Genomic DNA, 22,576 nt, shown 5'->3' with positions numbered 1-22,576 from the left:
CAGCATGTCTTAGTGTCACAATGAGGTACATCAGTACATGGCCATAGGCAAAGAATGAGGTGGCAGCACTTACTAAGATCCCATGGCTGCTGATACAGCTCCCAGGACCTGATGGAGACTGTTGACTGATCAGAATAGAAGACCCAAGCATTCACATGAATTGCACTCATGGATAGCCATACTCTCTCAGCCAAGGAAAGATGACTTTTTGAACTTCAGATTATAAGCAGATTATAAAATTAATACATGTTTCTTGTGGCAAATAATAATTTAGCAAAGAAGAGGAGGAAATGAGGACAAAGGGAAAGTAAAATTGAAATTTACTTAAAATCCTTTCACCTCTCAACTTTTAACAAACATTCTTCTTGTTTGTCCACCTTGAAACAGAATCAAACACAGGGAAAAGCAAGAGCAACCCAATTATCTCCACACCACACCAAATCAGGAAGTGTACCCCCAACCTTCCTATTAGTGACACAAGATTCATGGAGATCAGATCACTACAAGAAAAAGGGGCAATGGTTACTTTCTTAGTATTATTCATGGAGCCAGAATAAGTTAGGTTGTGCATCCATCCATCCATCCATCCATCCATCCATCCATCCATCCATCCGTTTGTCTATCTGTCCATCCATCCATCCATCCAACCATCCATCCATCCATCCATCCATCCACCTGTTCATCCATTAATCCATCCATCTGTCCATCCACCCATTCATCCATCCATCCACCCATCCATCTGTCTGTCAGTTCATCCATCCATTCATCCATCCATCCTTCTTCTGTCACCTACCTATCTAATCTGTCCATCTCTTATCAATTCAGCACATAATTTTAACCGAGATGTAATTTGCTTTCCGTGTAATGCACTGAACTCAAATGGTCCCACAAGTACTGACAAATGCATGCACCTGTGCAACCAATGTCCTATCCAGATAGATCAACGCCTCAGAAACTGTTCCTGAATCCTTTGTAGTTGCTCCCAGCTCCCAAACCTTGCCTCTCATCCCTCCCCCAGGCAACCACTGTTCTGATTTCTATCATCATAGGAGTAATTTTGCTGATGCCAGGCTTTCATATAAGTAGAATTATCATATGATTACATTTGCATCTGGCTGCTTTTGAGATTTGTTACATTAAAATTTTTAATGGAATCTATTTAACTTTGCTTTTCAATGGTGTTTAGAAAACAATAAATATTAGTTGTGAAATTCAGTTACAGAGAATATGTTATTTTTCAAAATTAAGTTCAATAGTTGAAGACTGCTATTTGCCAATATGAAATTTTCTTTGGTTTTCCTTTTCCTTGGATAGGTTATTCCCTGACAGATATTCTCTCTACTATCTCTCTTTGTCTGGTTCTTGTAGAATTCTGTGCTCCGAATAGAACAGTCATTACCATCTTCATCCTAGCATCTATGATTACACACAAGAGATGCTCAAGTCTGGGAAGTGGAGAGATTCCTTAGGCCCTCACCCGAGGTTCCAGCCACCTCTCCGTATACCTTGGTTGTGCCTTGACGCCTGCCTTTAGCTGAGCCTGTAAATTTGAATTACTGCATGTGGTCAGTAGCTACTATACTGGACACCACCGAACCCAGTAAATTTCTTGAGTTTAATGGAATTTTATTGGGAAATAACTTTTTGTTTCTTGAGATATTTAACTACCCAAATTTAATTACCCCAAAGCTTATAAAAGAGACTCATAAAAATAAATGATTATTGTTTTTATTGTTTTTAAGTTTGCACAGGAAGACTGTTGGTCTCTGCAGTCTCACAGGACCATGTTGTCCCTGTGAGTGACATTTATCACATTTGCGGTAGGACAAAGCTCACCTTTCACTGCTGCTCTGACCACACTTCTCATCTCAAGGTGGTTGTGCTCTCGCCAACAGGACTGGGAGCAGATCAAGGACTGTGTTAGAGGCTTGGGACCGGGAGTCCATGAAGGACTGTGTTAGAGGCTTGGGACCGGGAGTCCATGAAGGACTGCGCTAGAGGTTTGGTACTGGGAGTTCATCAAGGACTGTGTTAGAGACCTTTTTTAATATGCATACTCTGATCTCTATTTTGGAGCATGTTTCTGTACCCTGCTTATGAGCTATGCATCTATCAATCCACCCATCCTTGGCCCATGGGTACGACTGTGCCTGAGTATAGGCACATATGTTCCTAAGATGTTTAATAGATGCCCAGAAGGTAGGAAGGGCTAATTAACAGCTTCGTGAGGTACCATAGCTTAACAGCCTCAAAGGATTACTCTATGCTCTTTATAGACAGAAACTTGGAAAAGCAAACCATACAACGCTCATATAAACCTAGCAACTAATATTCATTAGGTTCTGAAATTTGCCTGGCTGGGTTTGAATATTCAGGTGTTCTCTCTGCTCCCAAGCTTATCTATATAACCTAGGGCAAGCGACTTAAGCTCTTTGTACCTTGTTACAGCTAACGTAAAAACTAAGCAGCAAATAGGTCCCAGCTGGCAAAGCTGTTAGAAGAAGATTAAAATTAAATTGAGTGACATGTGTGCAGTACTGAAGCCAGGGTTTGCCGAAGCCCAAGAATTGAAGTGTCATTGAAGAGTGCCATCGTGGGTCTTGCAACCATGACTTCTGTGGGAGGCTTTTCAGGTGCCACGGAGGTTTCCTTCCTCTCCTCCAGCCCTGTACCATCTTGGTAAGTGGGAAAGGCCCATTCTCCACAGTCCCCACTTGAAGAAGAGGGAATTATGAACCAGATGTTAGCTGACTAGCTCCTGTTCACACAGCTGGCTCCCCAATGTATCAGCAGCCATGGCCTTCAAGTCTCAGGCTTAGCCAACACTACACGAAGTTCAATGGCACCAGTTACAGATTGAAACAAAGTCTGTATGCCAAGGATTTGCTGCAGTGTTCACCCCTCTCCCCATCTCCGCAAGGAAGGAACATGACCTCTTCCTTCTTGGTGAGAAATCTAGGGTCACAGAGGTCAAATGACTTGCCTAATGCCTATGGCCATACTGGCCCCAAATCATATCCCTCCAGTTTGGACCATAGGCCTTCCACTCCATCACATGACCAGGCAGCAGAGTCAACGGAGACTGGACACACATGCATGCTCTTGGCTGGGCAATCCCTTCTTTAGCTCCAGTAGAACTGATTCTGTTATTTCTATTCTCCTGGGAGGCCAAGCCTCTGCCTGACTGACTGTTCTGCATGATCACAGGTATATCTACAATAGATCACCTCTCTCTGAAAGCACCAGGGGGCCACAGGACATCTTGAGGTCAGAATTTCTTCAGAGAGACAAAAAACAGGGCCTAAAAACATCTCTGCATTCACTAACCAGAGCCTTGCGCAAAGGACAAGATGTATATTTGTTTGTGACTGTGCGGCTACTCACCGGAGCTACAAAGCTGACAAACACTGCAACTGAGTTCGGCCAAGGGCAGAAGCATCAGGGTGGTATTTCAACTAAGTGACACAAGGCGCTCTGACAGCCATAAAATGAAAAAGATAGACACTCCTCTATCTTTCTTACAGTTTCTCTCTCTCTCTCTCTCTCTCTCTCTCTCTCTCTCTCTCTCTCTCTCTCTCTCTCTCGATGTGTGTGTGTGTGTGTGTGTGTGTGTGTGTGTGTGTGTGTGTGTGAAGGCTGAACCTGTCTCAGCATGTGGGTTCCATGAATCAAACCCTGGTCATCTGGTTTGACAGCGGGTGCCTCCGCTCACTGAATCGTCTCACCAGCCTGCCCTCTTTTTCTTACCAAGCCCCTGCCCGGGGTCTAGTCTCTTCCTGGAAAGTTCTGTGGCTTCATGTGTCAGTCTAGGGGACCTAGCTCTGTGCTATGAATGCAGAGTTTGAGCCACCATTGCAGGCTGGAAAAGAAGTTGAGCAGATCTAGGGCTGGTTCTGCCACTAACAGCCATGAGGATTAAATTGTCACTGGAATAACAGTCTCAGGGATTTGATTGTCTTATCTTTTATCTGGAGACCCTTGGGGTTTCCTCTATTTGGGGCAGTGTATGTTTCCATAGGACAAACCCAGAGCCACACCATTTGGCTTCTACGCCATTCCCTGACTGTTGTGCATTGGTGGCTGGAGTCAGTGCCTCTGACAATGTGTGCTTGGGCAATGAGACATGTCTCATGCTTTCCCCTCCTTCTTAGACCACCAATGATGTGATGGCAGCTCAGCAGAAGGTGGGTATAACTCAGAGAAAAGAATTCTGGAGAGATGGCTCAGCGGTTAAGAGCATTGCGTGCTCTTCAAAAGGACCCGAGTTCGATTCCCAGTTAACCACATAATGGCTCACAACCATCTGTAATGAGGTCTGGTGTCCTCTTCTGGCCTACAGGCATATATGCAAACAGAATAGTGTATCCATAATGAATAAATAAATATTTTTAAAAAAAAGAAAAAGAAAAGAATTCTGATTCTGTTGACTCCACCCCCTCTGTGTTCCTGAGCAAAGGTGGGTGATGATGATGATGATGATGATGATGATGATGCATTTGTCATGGCTAACACCTACCTAGGACATACTGTCCCAGCAGCTATAGTTATGAGCATCCTACTCATGAGAAACGTAAGGTAGAGAGAGGTAAGAGAGCTGGTCAGGACCACAAGATGATGGAACAAATGCTGAGATTCACAACAAATAAGTTCATCTCCAGAGTCCCTGTTTCTAGGGCAGAAGTTCTCTCACACAGGAGGTAGCGGGTGGGGTAGGAGGGACGGTTGGGCTTGGTCATCAAATGCATTTATGTATGAAAGAAAAATAAAATAAAAATAATAAAAATAGAAACCTCAAACCTCTTGTTCTCTTTTTTATACTGTTTGTAATATTGAGAACTCCAAAGAGAATTTTTTTAGTTTGCAATTTGTTTAATTTGTTCAAAACTACAAGAACCCAGTAAATAATTTAAATGTTTTACTGAAAAAGAACTATGTTCTAGAGAGACACACAGCAGTGAAGAGTGTCTTCATTCTATCTTGCTGCTAATGTACTATTTAAGATTATGATTTAAGATTAGGGCCTGCCTCTTGTTTTAGCATTTAGTCTGTTGAGATGAACTCTATAGGGTAAGAACACTCCAGTTTCACAGATCTGGAAGAGGGAGGGGTGTTTAATAGCTTTTCAGGTAAGTCAGAACATTCGCCTTGGACATTACACCCAAATCAGGCTACAGGTGCTGTCTCACGTTCCAATGTGAAATATGAAACCATTGCAATGAAGTTCCCTAATCTACTGCATCAAAAAGGATTGATTGGTCTCTTACTTTCAGTGGACCTTCAACCCACACATGGAAATATGAAACCATTGCAATGAAGTTCCCTAATCTACTGCATCAAAAAGGATTGATTGGTCTCTTACTTTCAGTGGACCTTCAACCCACACATGGTTTCTTGAGAGTGTCCATATAGAAAACACTAGATACATCTTTCACACATGGGCACATCCCACACCCCCCTTTGAAAAGACGGGTTACATGTTATGTAGCCCCAGATAGACTAGAACTCACTATGCATACTAGGCTGGCGTTGAACTCACAGAGAGTGACCTGTTTTTGTAACTACCTTCTAAGGGCTGAGATTAAAGAACATATATATTTCTGTCACTTCCAGTCATCCACAAAGAGCAGGAGAGGATTAAGTGCATGGTGATAGCTCAATGTTTTCCAAAATTCTACTTTCTGTTTGAAACTTCACATTTTACTATTGGCAACTAAAGCTGGGTCCCCTGTTTCCCTGAAACAGCAAGCTTACTTACAGCAATACTGAAAACACTTAACTAACCAGTGCACTGGTTCTTTCCTGAAGCAGTGAGCTCAGCCTGGAGTACATGTGTTTTCTGGGAGGTGGGATGCACAGTACCAGACCCTTGGTGCTCAGGAGGCATCATTTATGCAGACATCCCATTTCACCATGGAACATGAAAGATTTGGACTCTGAAGTCAAGATGCTGCCTCATGGAAGCCATTCTTAAGCACAACTGACTTTTCCCTTCACTGCAATGAATGGCACTGGGGAAGGCACAGTCTGCTACTACTGTCTTATCACATGCTACAGCCACAGCTCTGCTTTCTCAGCTTCGGGATGGTAAACCGAGGCTCAGAGGATGGAAAGACACATGTCATAGTGTACTGATGAGGTGAATGCCATTTGTAGTGATGAGGCGAGCAGGTCTGCTTTTCATCCAGCCCAGCTCCTGCACAGCTAGCTGTACACCCAAAATAACAACACACAAACTGTATTCATTTAAACACTGCCTGGCCCATTAGTTCCAGCCTCTTATCGGCTAATTCTCACATCTTGATGAACCCATTTCTAATAATCTGTGTAGCACCATGAGGTGGTGGCGAGGTGGTGGCTTACCAGGAAATATTTAGCATGTCTGACTTGGTGGCTGGCTCCATGGCATCTGCCCCAGAGAGGAGAGGCATGGCGATTGCCTCACTTCCCTGTTCCTCCAGCATTCTGTTCTGTCTATTCCACCCACCTAAGGGCTGGCCTATCAAATGGCCAAGGCAGTTTCTTTATTAACCAATGAAATCAACACAAAACAGAAGACCCTCCCACATCATCATAGCTAATAAAAGCTAGGACTGGGACTCAGGCCCCCATATCCTTCTATCACACTTCCCACCTGCTTTTCCTGGCCTGCACATCCTCATCTTCTGGGAAGGTCTCTTGGCAAGCTCTCAAGACGATGTCAAGCTAAAGTCAGAGTTCCTAAGTCAGAGAGCAGGGAGTGATTGCAAGAACATGCATGATCTATGAGGTCAGGCAACTGAATGTAGAGGTCATAAAAAAAAAGCTGGCAACAGTAAATGGTTTCCAAATATGTAATTACCAAAAGTTAATTCAAACATAAGAGGAGTCTGAGGTATTTCTGGCAGTTCTTATCAGGCCATACTGGGTACCTCTCGGCACCTTGTTACTGAGCACACGGACATGTACACTCTCTGCACTGTGCTTGCTAGCACACCGCATCACTCCAGTGAGGGCACCAGAAAACTGTGGCTCATTCACAAAACTGTCAGTACATGGACGGTTGAGCTTTCGTCGTACGTGCAGAATTTTCTACTCTTGTTGAAACATATGGCTTAATTACATAAAACAAAGACTTTCAATATTTTCCTAGCGTCACTCCTCAGCATGCAAGCTATCCATTTGGTAGGTCTTTGGACTGTTTCATGTCTGGAGACTGTTCTGAAAACTTGCTGTGCTGTGGGTGTCCCATCTGTGACTGTGTTTCCCGTGGACACCTGCTCTCTTCACTGTGAGTCTTTAATAACTGTCGTCCTCTACACTAAGACACCTCTCTGATAAGGAGAGCTGACCAAGAGCTGCGCTAATCTATGGGAGAAGAGATACATATTTAGAAAGTCATTTTATACTGTGTCCATGTAGCAAAAATAATGATAGTAGGTTCAGGCCTAGTGCCCAGAGCTCCACAGCTGCAGGTTCTGAGTCAGAGTTCAAGTACCAGGCGTGTGGTTTTCCCTTTGGAATGTGTCTTGCATACAAACAGGAAGTGATGGTTATCTCCATATTATTCATGCAACTGGTACTGCACCCATAGACGTATCTTTCCAGGTTTGGTACTGTTGTCCCTTGCGGTTCACACTTGGTTAAGTTTTGAAGACTCAATCCCTTCCGTATCCTACACAGTGCATCGCAGAAACACGAAAGCTATCCCGCAGGGAAGAAACTTGCAGGGAATCACCCAGTTTGATATCCCCAAGACCTTTCCCCAAAGTATGTAGCATTCTTTGTAATCAATAGCATCTTACCATAAAGTTCTGGAGGGTACCCAAGATTAGTGAAATAGTCAAGGCTGTTGAGAGGGGGGTACCTCTAACCAACAACTCCAGGGAGGTATCCCACACATAGCACTAGGCTTTAGGCATGGAAACTTATGACTTCTGGGATGAGCATTATCCCCAGTGTAGGGAAAGTCCAATCTAAAGCTACTGTGTGTGTGTATCCATATTTATATATGAGGTTTAACTGTCTCCAAACTTGCTTCTCTTCCCTACCCATCTCCCTATATCAAATCTCCTCCCACAAAGGCAGAAAGGTCTTAAGAGCCAAAGTGCTGAGGGGGCCTAAGATAAACAGTACCTTCCAGACATGACAAGGACATTGCACTTATAAACTCACAATTGTGACGGCCTGCCTAAGACCTGTACAAGATCAACCCAGTCGGCATTCCAGCACATGGTAGGAAATGGCTTGTGAGTTCCTGCTGCTAACAGATGACTGCTTCCAGGGAGGGAGACTCAGTTTTCTCTATGGGTGTGGTCTCTTGTAGGTTGGCCTAGCACCGGTGGGTGGCCCCATACTCGTATGTACACAGGCAATACTAGTACTCGTGGATTACTTAAAAAGGGAAGGAAGGCAGGCAATAAGTTTGAAGGGCTGTGTCAGGAAGGGGATTCCAGAGGAGGTGGAGGGAGGAATGGGGGTGGTGAATATGATGAATATACATTCTAGGTAGGCATGACATTCTCAAAGAATAAAAGTATTATATTAAAATAAACATTTTCTGTCTTAGTAACTGTTATATGGCTGAGAGGAGACACCAAGGCAAGTCATAAAAGAAAACACTTAATTGTGGGCTTGCTTACAGTTTCAGAGGGCTAGTCTGTTACCATCACTACAGGGGTATGGTGGCACTCATGACACTGAAGCAGTAGCTGAGAGCTACATCCTGATCTGCTGAGAGAGTCAAAGAAAGAGATAGATGGGGGTGGAGGGATGAGGGAAGGTAGTCTGGTATGAATTTTTGAAATCTCAAAGTCCACCTCCAGCAACACACTTCTTTCAACAGGGCCATACCTTCTTTAATAATGCCACACTCTTAATCCTTCTAATCCTTTCAAATAGTTCCACTACCTGGGGACTATGGTGGCCATTGCCATTCAAACCACCACATGACTCATAAAGTATTCCTGTTTGAGTTGTTGGCTTGAGTTTTGTTTTAAAAAACATCTAAGAAAAATTGTTCAATGAGTTTTGGCATGGGATTAGGCTAAAATTTCCAGCACTTTCTGAAATGACACTAAGCAGAATTCTGCCATTTTGTATTTTGTATTAAATCAAATTTGCGTTATTAACACTGCAAATTATAGCATCAAAATCTCAAATCAATTGTGAAATGTTGAAGATACAGCCTCCTGCAGCATCAAATATCCAGGAAAGGCTGAATTCTTTCTTTATCTAAAAATAAATAAGCTCACCCATCTCACTAATTAGCAAATGGTAAAATTACATGTATTCACAAAATTGTTTTAAAATAAAGTTCTTCACAGTTTACTATCAGTCAGTGTCTAACCTGTACACATCTTCTACCTACTAGTACACATAGGACTATATCAAACTTTCTTGGGTGAAAGGGACTGTGGGTAGGGAAAGTTTAAGAGGCCCTGCTCTATACCAGCAGCTGGAAAGCCAGGGGCAATCCATCCCAAGTGACTATTGTGTCCAGGCAAAAGTTAGGGGTTGAAATTTTTTATGACTTTTTTTTTTATTATGTAGGAAAGAAAGTGCCAATGTCTTTTTAGTGCCATTGGTTCCCATTACCTATAGAAAGTGGAAACCTTTACTTTTTTTTTTAACATCTACAAGGCACCACCCACTGCTTGGAGCATTATATACATGGAATTAAACTTGAAATAATTCTATGATCCAGACACTATATTATCCTCATTTTAGAGATAAGGGAGCTAAGGAACAGAGAGGCTAAGCAATTCCCAAAGTTACATAGAAAGGTAGTGATCAAAGTCACAAAGCCAGAACCCAAAGCTCTGAACACCAGAACCCATTGGAATCCCCATTTCCAGCCAACTCAGACATCTTTTCCCGCTCTGTCCATGACTGTTACCAGGATTCAACATTCTTGCACCTTTTGAGATCATCCAGGCCATGGCAATCCCCATTGGCCCTGCAAACAAGGGAGCCAAGCCTGGCTTCTTACTCTGGAACTAGTTGGTAGACAGGGTTGTGCAGGAAGCCAAAGCCCCTTCACTGGAGACTTAATCAGTCTAAAAAGTGAAGTGCCAGGAAAAGGAGGGGCTTTATGGGTTCTCTGGGAGTTGAGGCTCCATTTCCTTCTTTCCTGGCCCTGCCCGCGTTACTGAGAATTTCACAGGTATTTAATAAACGTGGGTTGATTAAGGCAATGGGAGGCTCCAGGGACTTTCAGGCAAACCAGCTCTGGAGACACCCCATCTATTACCAACTGCTTGACAAGATGTCACATCCACAGGTCCACAAATCCCTCCCAGCATTTATGGCTTCATTTTCAAGTGCCCGCCCACCTCTCCACAGGGAGGCAGGCCACGAGTTATGTTCACATTCTGACAGGTGAGAAAGACAGAGATAGGAAATGTTTCCCAGGTCTTTGCCATGGCAACCCAGCCATGGCTTAGAAGCAGGTTGCCATTAGGACCAGTCTCGGCCAAAGGCTTTTCTGCAGAGGAGGGAGGGGTTCCTAACATGAAATAAAACGCTTAGCTAAACATAAAGGATGGTTGCCAGACACCGTCAGATCATTGCATGGGCTGAGTTCGTGCCCTGTTCACACTGGGAACCTGCAAGCCGCTGTCCCCACACTCCACCATAAATACCTCTGACTCACTACCTCAGAATATAGTTTTTATCTTAATAAACTCAATGCAAAGCATAATCTAAATCAGCTTGCACATTCTTGAGTGGGAGCCACAAGCTGTGTTTAATAAATATCAGACGAAATAGCCAGGAACTTCCAAACACCCACGGCCAGTTACCTGGGAAATGGAACACACAGGTCTGAGCAGGCAGAGCAGGAAGAGTCAAAGAGAAAGGCAGGAGGATGACAGCCACTCTGGGGCTACTATTAATAAGAGACCGTTAAAACAGGGGCCTTGGAGGTGCTGAGCTTGGCTCCTTACTTAGGTACCACCTCTTCCTTGCTGTCACTCACTCTCAACCTCAGTTTGTTCAGCTGTAAAGTGGGCCAGTGACTATCCACAAGAAAGTTGTGAGGGTTGAGTAAGATAAACATTAAAAACAGTAAAAAAATTTTGGCAGGTGAGTCATGCCTCCAGAGATTATAATTTCATTGACCCAAGGTGAAGTCTCAAAAGGAGCAAAATGGCCCTGCCCAAGTCTCTTCAGGATGCTCGTAGGAAGGAGTGCACAGTCAAACAGTCACCATTTTCTGGCCAGAGATTCTAGCCTTGTTTTCTGCTAAGCCTTGATATTATGGGACTCCACAACAATCCCTAAAAGGGCTTCCTGCCATAATCTCTATAGTTCAAAAGAAAAAAAAATCCAGAGCTGAGGCAAACATGGTGCCTCAGGTCCCACAACAGACTGAAAGCAAGTCCCCAGCAAAACTCTTGCCCGGACTCTATGTGTGGAACATCTCCTCCCAGGTACGGAGTGGGTAAGAGGCAGTTAAGCATCTTTGGCTGAGAAAAGCTGCCGCTGGCCCGAGGGCAGATCACTTTCAACAGAAGGGGATGCTCTGCCTGGCCACTCACATTTGCTTGGGAACAAGAGTATAATGGATCAAGAGATGCTGGAGCTGAGGATCTTGAAGGGTGTCTGTCCACTGGACCAAAGTCAACAAACAGTCAAAAGGCAGGGAAGGAACACACATCAGAACACAGAAGATGCTCCACGTTTTAAAACTTATGCCTTATATACCTGGGCAGGCGGGAGAGATGGTGCTTATGCCTCCTTCTGAGCCCAGCACATCCAGACATCTCGAAGGGGCTTAAGAAAGTATGGCTACCTAGGGGCGGGTTATTTGTACAAGTAGAACGGTTGCATGCCAACAGACTCTGCAGCACTCAGAAAACTATTTTTCCTCTTATTATAGTTAAGATCAGTGAAGAATTATTATGGTTGAACCAAAAGTGTAGAACGTTTGTGTCTAGTTGCAATCCATAGAGGCGTGAGGAGGAGGGGCCACGTGGCTCATGCTGATTTCCCCAGGCTTTTCATGGATGCAACTGTACTTTATCTTCAGGCCAGCCCTGTGATGTATGGGGGTTCCCACCCTGCTTTAAACACGATTTCCCAGGTTTCAGAAGTTTCTCCTGGAGGCAGTGAGGGGAACTCTCTCCTGTCAGGACCCACCTGTCTGTGTTGTTGACTTTCCCCACCGGGAACTTCATCTACAGCTAACAGGTCAAAGGGCCTGCCAGCGACACCTTCGCACACCACAGACTGTAGTCTTCGCCTTCAGTACCTGCTGTCTCCTAGGCATGGGGTCTCTTACAGGTCATGGGCAGTCACCAAGTCCAGTGATCTTTTTCTAGTTATGAACTTTTGTAAATGTTATGAACTGAGGGTATGTGCTGCCCCCACCCGCTAAATTCATATGTTGAAATCCTGTTTCGCATTAGGGGGTGAGGCCTTGCGGGTGGTTAGGTCACAGGGTGTAGCGCTCATAAATGAGATTGTATACTCATAATAAGAGGGATTTCCTGCCTCACCCACCATAAGAGGACACAAGAGGAAGTCAGGTACATACAAGCCAGGACGAGGGACCTCACTAGAGCTGGAGGTGGTTGTGCCTTCTTCTTAGCCGTCCAGATTACAGAAGGATGACAAAGGAATGCCCGTTGTTTACAAGTCACACAGTGGTAAAGCAGACTATCAGAAACACGAAGAGACAGTAGACCTTGGCGCTGTAATATCCAATGGAACTGATCTCTTTATTGGCCTAATATTTTTCCTTCTTCTCATGTGTATATGTGTGTGGTATCCATGCATGTTTGTGCATGTATGTTTGCACATGCATTTATGCGTGAGTGCACAGGGAGACCTGAGGTGGATACTGAGAATCTTCCTTAATTACTCTTCCACCTTATTCCTTGAGGGAGGGTCTCTCAATCAAAACCAGGGTTCATCAGCCAGCTTGCTTCAGGATGACCTCTCTCACTGCCTTTTGAGGCCAGAGTTACAAGCAAGTCACCATACCTATTATGTAATTTATGTGGATTCTGGGAGTTGAACGCAGGCCCTTACCCTTGCTTGGCAAGTATTTTAACCGCCGAGCCACCTCTTCAGCACTATTGAGCATTTTTATATGTAGGTAAGAATATTGTTTTGTTAGGTCATGCTTGTTAGGTGTGATATTTCATTTAAAATTTAAAATAATAGGAATATTCAGGATGCACAAACAGAAATATTGTTAATTCTCCACATGATGTCTTCAATTTGATACATAATTAAACTCTCCAGCTGAAAATTTGAACACAGGCTTGGGCTTGAGAATTGCTTCCCTGTCTTAGGGAGATGTAGACAGCCTTGCCTCTGACCTTTCCCGCCCATCTAACCTGAAAATGGCCCTTAAAATATACACATACCCCACGAGCCTTATGACTGGCAGTTTTCCTTAGTCTTTCAAATGCCAAACTAAAAATAACAAAACCACAAGCTAGTACTACGGTTCACTATCACCCAGTAAGAGTCAAACTTAAAAATGGAATGGGGGCAAGGCTTTCGGGGGACCCAAAGTTTCAGACTCGTAGGTATAGGTCCTACATGCCAGGCTGAACTCTGGAAGTGGCAATCTCCTCCATTATGGTTGAATTATAAACCTTTGAAAAATGCTGACAGACCTTAACTGGAGCAGGACAGGATGAACGGCGCTGTGTAACAAACCTCTAAATGACTGGAGATAGCATCTAGAAGGCCAGGCCTGAAATACATTTCTGGTTTGGGCTCCAGGCCAATGTAAACAGAACACATCGTAAGTCAGTCTTGAGCTCTGAGTACCTTGAACGGGAGGCAGGCTTCGGCATCAGCTTGGTGTGTAGTCCTCTCTGTGTGAGCCTGGGACTGTGTCTATGCCATGCAAAGGTCACAGCTGTGCTTTCTGTCCATGAACCCTGAGTGAGGAACAACCAGGACGCATCCAGGACCTTGCTCCAGGACTATCTGTGGTTTTGTTGCCCTGGTCAGTCTGAGACATCAGCTTGCCCCATCCTAATACATTCTCAAGCAGCCCATGGTTCCAAATGGAGCCTGGGTGGTTTTCAAAACAAAAGGGCGTTGTTATGGCCAATGAATTTCTAGTCTTATGGGAACCACGTGGTTAGAGCATCTCAATTTTCCCATCCTAGCTTGATTGAACAGGACCTGAATCCCTTCGGGTGTCAGTCAATATTCCAGCTGGATTCCACAGAGATTGGCAATCTGCTTTCAGGTTTTCCCAGAGTGTAAACTTCTGGGACTGTGAAAAAAATGCACAGACCAGTTCCCCCACCCTCTTTCTCAAAGAATCTGCTGACTTGGCCACATCTCAGGTCCCTAGTGAAGTGTATGTCACCTGGATGGTCTCTTTTATCAACGAGGTGGTTTTGCTCTAAAAGTTTGAACCAAATTCTTCAACCATTTGACATTATCTGCTCTAGAGCTTTGGCCAAAAAAAAAAAAAAAAAAACACCAACCCAAAGCAAAGCAAACATTGAGCAATCTGCAGATAAGGACTAGGGGAGCAGCTGGGGAGCTGGCTCAGGGGCTAAAATGCTGGCTCTGTAAACAGGAGGATTTGCAGGAAGATTGTCAGAGACCACAGAAAGGACGGGCTCTGCTCACATGTGTCTGAAACCTCAGGGCCGGGGCTAGGAATACAAAGACCTTGGGATTTACCAGCTAGTCAGTGTAGCTGAAAAGGCTCCAGGTTCAGTGAGAGACCACCTGAAATAGTAAAGTGGAGAAGCAGTTGAGAAAGACATCTGTGTCAGCCTTTGGCTTCTACATGGGCCTGACACATGTGGACACTCACGTACACGTCAAACAAACAGAATACAGCACTGATTTCACAGCAGCAAGAGGGGAAACTATCAATTCAACACAGAAAACTGTCAACTTTAGAGGTCTAATCAGGCCTTTCTCGTTATGGTAACTTGGTCAGGCTAACACAAGATTGCTTAGGGGAGCTGGGTCAAATGTCCCAGAGGCAGATGAACGTGCTATGAGCCTGTGTTCAATAGTTCTAACCCTGGTCAGAGCCAAGCCAGTGCATTCACCATAGAGTGCGATCTGAGCAAGGAAGGATGGCCAAAGCCCTCGAGAAGTGAAACAACCCATTTTATAGGCCAGGAGTGTCCAAAGGGTCTTCAAAGAAAGCACCTTTAGCAACTATGGCGTTTCCACGAGAGAAGTGACATAGGCTGTATCCTTCAGCTCCTGGAGGAAGAAGGACGGGGGAAGGACTCCAGGGAACTGATAGGAAAGAACGGGCCAGGGTGACCTGACAATCCACAGGAAGTCAAGAGCTGGATGTTGAAAAAGTTGAGAGAGAAAGAGGTTGAGACAGGCAGTGTTACCAGGTCGTCATAAAGCAGTGGTTCTCAACCTGAGAGTCGCCACCCCATTGAGAAGCCACTGGGAAACACAATTGTTTACATTATGACTCTTAACAGCACCCAAATTACAGCTATGAAATAGCAATGAAAAATGTTGTGGCTGAGGGTGACCACATGGTGAGGAACCGTATTAAAGGGTGGCAGCATTAGGAAGGCTGAGAACCACTGCCATAGAGAGTCCAGGCAGTAGTGGGCTTTTTATCAGGCAAAGGGCAAGAGAACGGAATTAACTATAGGAGAAATCCATAAAAATGATGAGAATAACGGAGGGGGAATGGAAGGGACCACTTTGTGCTCAGAGTAGAGCATGTCCAGCCTGGGAGAAGAGGGCAGAGCCAGTTGGGGGGAGCCAGGGGCAGGAACTGTGCAGTTGTTAAGGAGAACAAGGCACACGAGACAGAGGGCAGCTTTGGCAACCTCTGCCCTCACCTATGGCACCCTCCCCACTGTTTCCCTAAGGGACACTAGTGACATTTTTGGTAAGAAGTTCTTCTTCATGCAGGATTGCCAGCATGGCACGTGTTTCACATGCTAAGTCCCTGCTGGATAAATATCTACCGTGTGCCATAGCAAAGTTGTTATGAAAACTACCAGCTTACATCCAACCACCTGAAGGGCCAGCCCTGAGGCACGTTTACATCATGGTCTCAATATCCTTCGTGTTCCCACCGCACCTCTACATTTAAACAGGAAACACATCTTTGAATATGTCATTGCAGAAGCTCCCAGCCCAGTCCTCTGGTTTCTTCCATTAGTTCACTCTGCTTAGAGTGGAAGAGGAGACTGTCCTATGGGATAAGGATGACCACGTGAAGGCCCAGAGCTGTGACAGTCCAGAGTGGGTGGGAACAACTGGGGACCAATAACAGCTCTTGCTTGAGGGAAGGCCATTAATGAGGTATAACAGGCAGGAAGGCAGGAGAAGCAGGTCTGGCCCAGGTTAACGCAAGACTAGAAGAGATAATAAATGCATCCGTCTGGTCAGGAACCAGTAGCCAAAACACAAGGCTGAGCAGGATTCCAGGAAGCCCAGCTGGCTAGGATGACCATGAACTTGGAACAGTCCTCCTCAACGTTTTCAGCTGGTTAAAGACAAACTTGTATTTTCAAGCTTGTGTAACACATAGCAGGAGTTTTCTCGGTTTCCTTATGCTGGACGGATGGATGAAGAGGCATTTGCCACTGTCCTGATCTGGGGTTCTTATTTCTTCTTCCTCAGTACACATGACCACATACATCCAGGGAAGGTAGACCCAGAAATCCCTGAAGTGGGTTTTCCTCAGAGGCTGTCACCGAAGGTTAGATCCCTACCTTACTGTATTACTCTTAATTTTTTTCTTTTATTATTATTATTTTTTTAATTTATTTATTTATTAAAGATTTCTGTCTCTTCCCCACCGCCGCCTTCCATTTCCCTCCCCCTCCCCCAATCAAGTCCCCCTCCCTCGTCAGCTCAAAAAGCAATCAGGGTTCCCTGCTCTTAAATTTTAAAGATGTAAAAAGCTTTATTTTTAATTTTGGGGGTTTCATGTCTACCTGTATGTAAGTACGTGCACGAGAGTTCAAGTGTCCTCGCAGCTTCAGATCCTTTTGGAGTTATACCTACAGGCGTTGGGAGCCACCTGAAACAAGTGCTGAGGAATGAACTCGGGTTCTCTGGAAAAGTAGTAACTTTTCTTAGCTACTCAGACATCTCTTTAGTCTTTAAGTACTTTTTACTGAAATCTTTATGCTTAAACCTTCTCTTCCCCCTTTGCAATATTTCCTTAGGTTGTGTTTCTGGAAGCTTCTTTCACTCTTTCTTAGCAGGACCCAAGTGAGTTTTCTGTCTACTACAGACTAAGAAATTCTCAGTATAGAGCTGCATTATAAATGAGACCCTGTCCCAAGCCACTTGTCTAGGCTCAAGCCTGGTCACCGATACCACAGTTGAACTCTGGGAGTGAATGGATGAAAGAAGTGGGTCTTACTTAGGGCTTCTATTGCTGTGGAGACACCATGACCACAGCAACTCTTATAAAGGGAAACATTTAACTGGGACTGGCTAACAGTTCAGAGGTTTAGTCCATTATCATCATAGTGGGACATGGTGGCATGCAGGCAGACGTGGTGCTGGAGAGGAAGCTGAGAGTTCTATATCTGAATCAGCAGGGAGCAGGAAGAGAGAGAACCAGATACTGGAACTGGCTTGAGCATTTGAAACTTCAAAGCCCACCCCCAGTGACACACCCACTCCAACAAGGCCACACCCACTCCAATAAGGCCACACCTCCTAATGGTGCCATTCCCTATGAGGACTATTTTCGTTCAAATGCCACAAAGTGCAGTGCATGTCACTGTTATTAAAGCCTAAAACTAGCAGTTGTCCGGGAATGAGGGGGGCTTCCAACTCAAAGCGAAAGCTCTGAGCAGCGTGGGCGGTGCTTGTTTCCTTCCTCTCACCTGTATGTTGAGAGTGGAAAGCGTGCAAATTCATTGGCCTTCTTTCCATTAAACCAGAAATCCCTGGTCTTTTCCCTGTAGCCCTAAAGCCGAAGTGACTCTGGGCAAGTGAATTTAGGGTTCAGGTTAGAAGAGGGTTGGGGCAGTCATTTTGGGGACCTTCAGCTATTAGATACCCATAGTCCACCACAGGGAGGGCAGGCTTTGAGAGCCCAGCTGCCCCAGTCCCTTAGACCAGTCACCACACACGAAATAATGAAACCCTCAGGGTGACTGGAGCAGCGACAACGGGAGAGATCCTGAACAAGAGGCATCTAACTGACATTGGCCAATCTCAGGAGATGCAAGGGAGCTCAAAACTAGACAGGCACTCTGAGCGGATCCTCCCTCCAGCTCTGACATATGATTCTCCACGAACATGCTTTCATCTCTTCTTGGAGGTCAGCTATTTTATTTCTCTGAACACATGGTAAATGATCAACCCTTCCCCCACTCAATACATACAGCTCACAAACACTGACTGGCCATAGCTAAAGAACGTAACCCACATTTCCAGAAAAGATAATCAGATTGGTTCCCCTGGGTCAGGAGCCATCAGTCTGGCCAATAACTTCCACTAATGGGGCAAGATTATGAAATACAATCACAGCTGCTGGGAGCTTCCCACGTGAATCAAAGGGGCAGCCACCAGATGGAAGGGGGTGTTACAGGTAGGCAGCCTCCCAGAACGATATTGAATATAGAGTAAAATAAAACATACTTGTGGTTTTAATATGGCTTATTGGTCAGTATTGAAAACTCCCTAACTTTAGCTTGCTCCTCAACCCACTTTGGAATTGTTTTCCAAAGCCACTTTAGACAGGGGGTTGATTTCAGGAAAACCAGTTAATGTTCAAAGTCCTCGGGGCTTTGTGCAGCACTGCAGCTTCTTAGCATCTGTGGGATTTATGAACAAGCGCAGTCATACAGGCTGAAGCACAGTCTGCAGCCGTGGCACTAACGCTGCCTAGGGCCTCCTCCCTCTCCACTTTAATCAAAAGATAGAAGCCCCTGAACTCAGTGCCAACCACCAAAGGCCCCGAGTGTCACGTCTGAAGGGTCACTGCATTTGAGGATGTCCCAGTGGGATCAGCAAATCAAGAAGCTCTTAGGTCACCTTACCAGAAGTGGGGTGGCCTAAGGGTCAGTGCTCTTGATCCAAGAGGATGCAGCTATTATTAAATGTTAACAATCTTTTAGGGTCTAGTTTTTATGAGTCTCTCTCTCTCTCTCTCTCTCTTTTGTCTGTTAAAGAGCTTGATTATTTATTTATTTACCTGTTTATTTATTTCTCTATCTATTTACAAAAAAATGTCAGGAAACTTGGAACAGAAACTTAACAATAAAGCACGTCCCCTGACCTTCTGATCTATGAATCTTCCAAATAAACAAAACTACCCAGGGAAGCCCGGAGAGTGCGTTTCTTCCTATTTGCTCCACAGTAAGCATCACATTGGTCATTTAGCAACTACTCTGGGGGAAAGGAAACAAATGGAAAGCTTGGGAGAAAGCAGGAGACTAAGTGTGGGCTGTGTGTGTGTGTGTGTGTGTGTTTATGCGTGAGTATGTGTGTGCGTGTGTGCATGTGTGTGTGAGAGAGAGTGTGTTTGCATGTGTACATGCGTGCATGTTTGAGTGTGTGTGAGAGAGTATGTGTTTGCGTGCATGCTGCATGCCTCTGTGTGTGTGTGTGTGTGTCTGTGTATGTGTCTGCGTGAACCCATGGGAAAGAGAGAGAAAGACTCCATAAATCATTTCTCATGATGGAAGCTTTAGGATCTTAACAGACGACAAACAGGACACCCACTTGCATGCTTTTTTTTCTCCGATCACTCCGTCATGCGAGCTACATTATTCACAAACGAGACATTCAAGAAACACAAATTCTGAGAGAGAAGTGTGCACACCGCCAGTGGAAAAGCAAACAAAAGCAGCTAATGTACTGTGGCTAAAAAAATTTTCAAACAAAGTGGCAGCAATTTACTGCCCTTGCTCTTAGCAGGACCCCAGGAACATAATCAGAACCCCCAGGCCTGATGGCAGAGGTGATTTACAGTAAGTCTCGGGATAATAAAAGAAAAGGAGAAAGCAAATTGCGCATGAACATGAAAACTGTATTTCAGTGCTTTCAGCAACCGAATCAGATTTCCAGCCAGAATTTCTGGGTGAAATTTAGAAGTCCCTCAAGAAGTGAACCAACTAGTGCCCATCCCTGGACACTGCCCCAACCATGCAGATAATATCACCAATCCTGAGAGACAACAGTGATTCAAAAGACACAGCGTGCAATCGGAGCAGCATAGAAGCAGTGGGGAGGCCTGGGTTCAAATCCTAGCCATTCTTTGTGGGAGCCTAGGCAGTTTGGATGCTCACCTTACTAGACCTGGATGGAGATGGATGGTCCTTGGACTTCCCACAGGGCAGGGAACCCTGATTGCTCTTTGGGCTGACGAGGGAGGGGGACTTGATTGGAGGAGGGGAGGGAAATGGGAGGCGGTGGTGGGGAAGAGACAGAAATCTTAAATAAATAAATAAATAAATAAATAAGAAACAAATCCTGGCCATGCCACTTGTCTCAGACAGGCAAATTCTTTCAGATGGTAAGCTCCTGTAGGATCTGCTGCCTCAGACTGATGTGTGGGTTCTACGAGATAAAGAAGTGTATTAAGCACATGGAGGGTGGCTAGCAGGTGCGGAGGCAGGCTAGAGAAACACAGAAAACTCTGGAGACAGAAGAAGGAAAGAGCCTTCCACCCTAGAGGATGATTGATGCCTCGCATCCGCTGAAAAGCAAACATTCCAACCCCATTCCTATTTTCTGGAAGGGCTGCCTACAGAGTTCCTGTCCCTTTTGTACAGAGATATTAAATGTGAAAGTAAAAACAACTCAGGCTTAGGGCCAGAATGTCCAGGACCCTGTGGTGAACATCATTCCTTTCCCTAGAAATCGCCTGAGCATATTAAATAAACTGATACCCCCCCTGGTCCCTGAGAGCTGGGCTTTCAATTAACCAATGGAAATCCTTCAGGTGCCCCTCAGGAACTACCAGGTGACCTCCACTCAGTTTCTTAGGGACCTTTTAAGTATAATAACTTCAAATCCCACCAAAGTCATATGCAGCAAAACCAACAAGTAACAACAACATAGCAAACAAAAGGTGAGCTGCAGCTGGTCCTTTGGGAGCCAAGTCCACATCTGCGCATGTCTTCCTCCTGCCCCTCTTCTCTTAGATATCCACGGTCACGTTCTTAGGGTGTCATGTCTTTTCTCTTGAGTGTCTTCCTCTTGGCCTTTATGCTTACTGCTTCATATGCTGGGTGGACATGGAATTCTTTTTTGCATTAAAGCTACCAATTATGATTTGAATTGAGTCAAGGTCCTTAAAAGTTGAGGGGAACATCTCAGGCAAGGAGGGTGACGGTGGGGACTGTGCCTCCTGTGCCCCAAATGCCAACAATCCTACCCCTGATGAATGGAAATATGACTTCTAAGTAAAAAATAAGCCATTTGTTTTGATGACTGAGTTAACAGAGTGAGGGCACCTAGAACAGGTCCTAGTAGATGATAAATCTAGAGGTTCTTGCCATGGCATTACCATACAGCAAAGCCCCAGTTAACCAGCATTCAGACAATGCGGCGACTTAAGTAATTTGTGTTCAAAATATTCAAATCAAGTCAGAGTTGGGAATTCTAAAAAATCCTTCTAAATGTCCTGTCCATGTCCGAGGTTAACAAGTATAAAAAATGTCAAGCATTGATTTGAATCATTTACACTGAGTCATGCTTGACTTTGAGAACATCACTCTTGGGTTCCAGGTGCCACTTTGGTACCTACAGCCGTGCAAATTTGGAGCTGAGTTAACTCATTTATAAAATGGTGCTAAGGAGGCCAGCCATGCTTTTCTCCATATTTTGCAATGACAAGAGTGAGATCATTTTGAAAACAACAAAATACAAAACAATTAACAATTCAGTTTTGTTATTATTCTCCTTCAGGGCACCCAAGCCTTAATGGAGTGACAGGTGGAAAGGGCACTGGAGATTCCAAATGTTGTGAAGAAAACTGTACGCTGTTTTCACTGTGACCAAAATGTATAGCAGCATCTTCCTTACAACCATTGGAGAAAACAGTTCTGTGACATCAAGTACTTTCACAGCACCCTGCAGCATCACAGCACTGTTATATCACAATACTCTGTGATTCCACAGGACCCTGTGACATCACAACACTCTATGACACCACAACACTCCGTGACATCACAACACTCTGTGACATCACAGCACTCCGTGACATCACAACACTCTATGACATCACAACACTCCGTGACATCACAACACTCTGTGATATCACAGCACTCTGTGACATCACAGCACTCTGTGACATCACAACACTCTGTGACATCATAGCACTCTGTGACATCATAGCACTCTGTGACATCACAGCACTCTGTGACATCATAGCATTGTGACATCACAGCACTCTGTGACATCACAACACTCTGTGACATCACAACACTCTGTGACATCACAACACTCTGTGACATCATAGCACTCTGTGACATCATAGCACTCTGTGACATCATAGCATTGTGACATCACAGCACTCTGTGACATCACAGCATTCTGTGACATCACAACACTCTGTGACATCACAACACTCTGTGATATCATAGCACTCTGTGACATCATAACACTCTGTGACATCACAACACTCTGTGACATCACAACACTCTGT

At 44.7% G+C, this 22,576-nt stretch overlaps 1 protein-coding gene across 1 annotated transcript in view; it reads right to left on the bottom strand.

Moving 5' to 3' along the window:
- The window catches only part of Ror1 (receptor tyrosine kinase like orphan receptor 1), a 348,858-nt gene that overhangs the window by 105,998 nt on the left and 220,284 nt on the right, over positions 1 to 22,576 (bottom strand). The gene's annotated exons all lie outside the window — the stretch shown is intronic.

This window comes from Microtus pennsylvanicus, chromosome 13 (assembly GCF_037038515.1).
Source record: "Microtus pennsylvanicus isolate mMicPen1 chromosome 13, mMicPen1.hap1, whole genome shotgun sequence".
NCBI lineage: Eukaryota > Metazoa > Chordata > Mammalia > Rodentia > Cricetidae > Microtus > Microtus pennsylvanicus.
The sequence above is the reverse complement of the archived record's forward strand: the minus strand, read 5'-3'. Positions and strand labels throughout refer to the sequence as shown.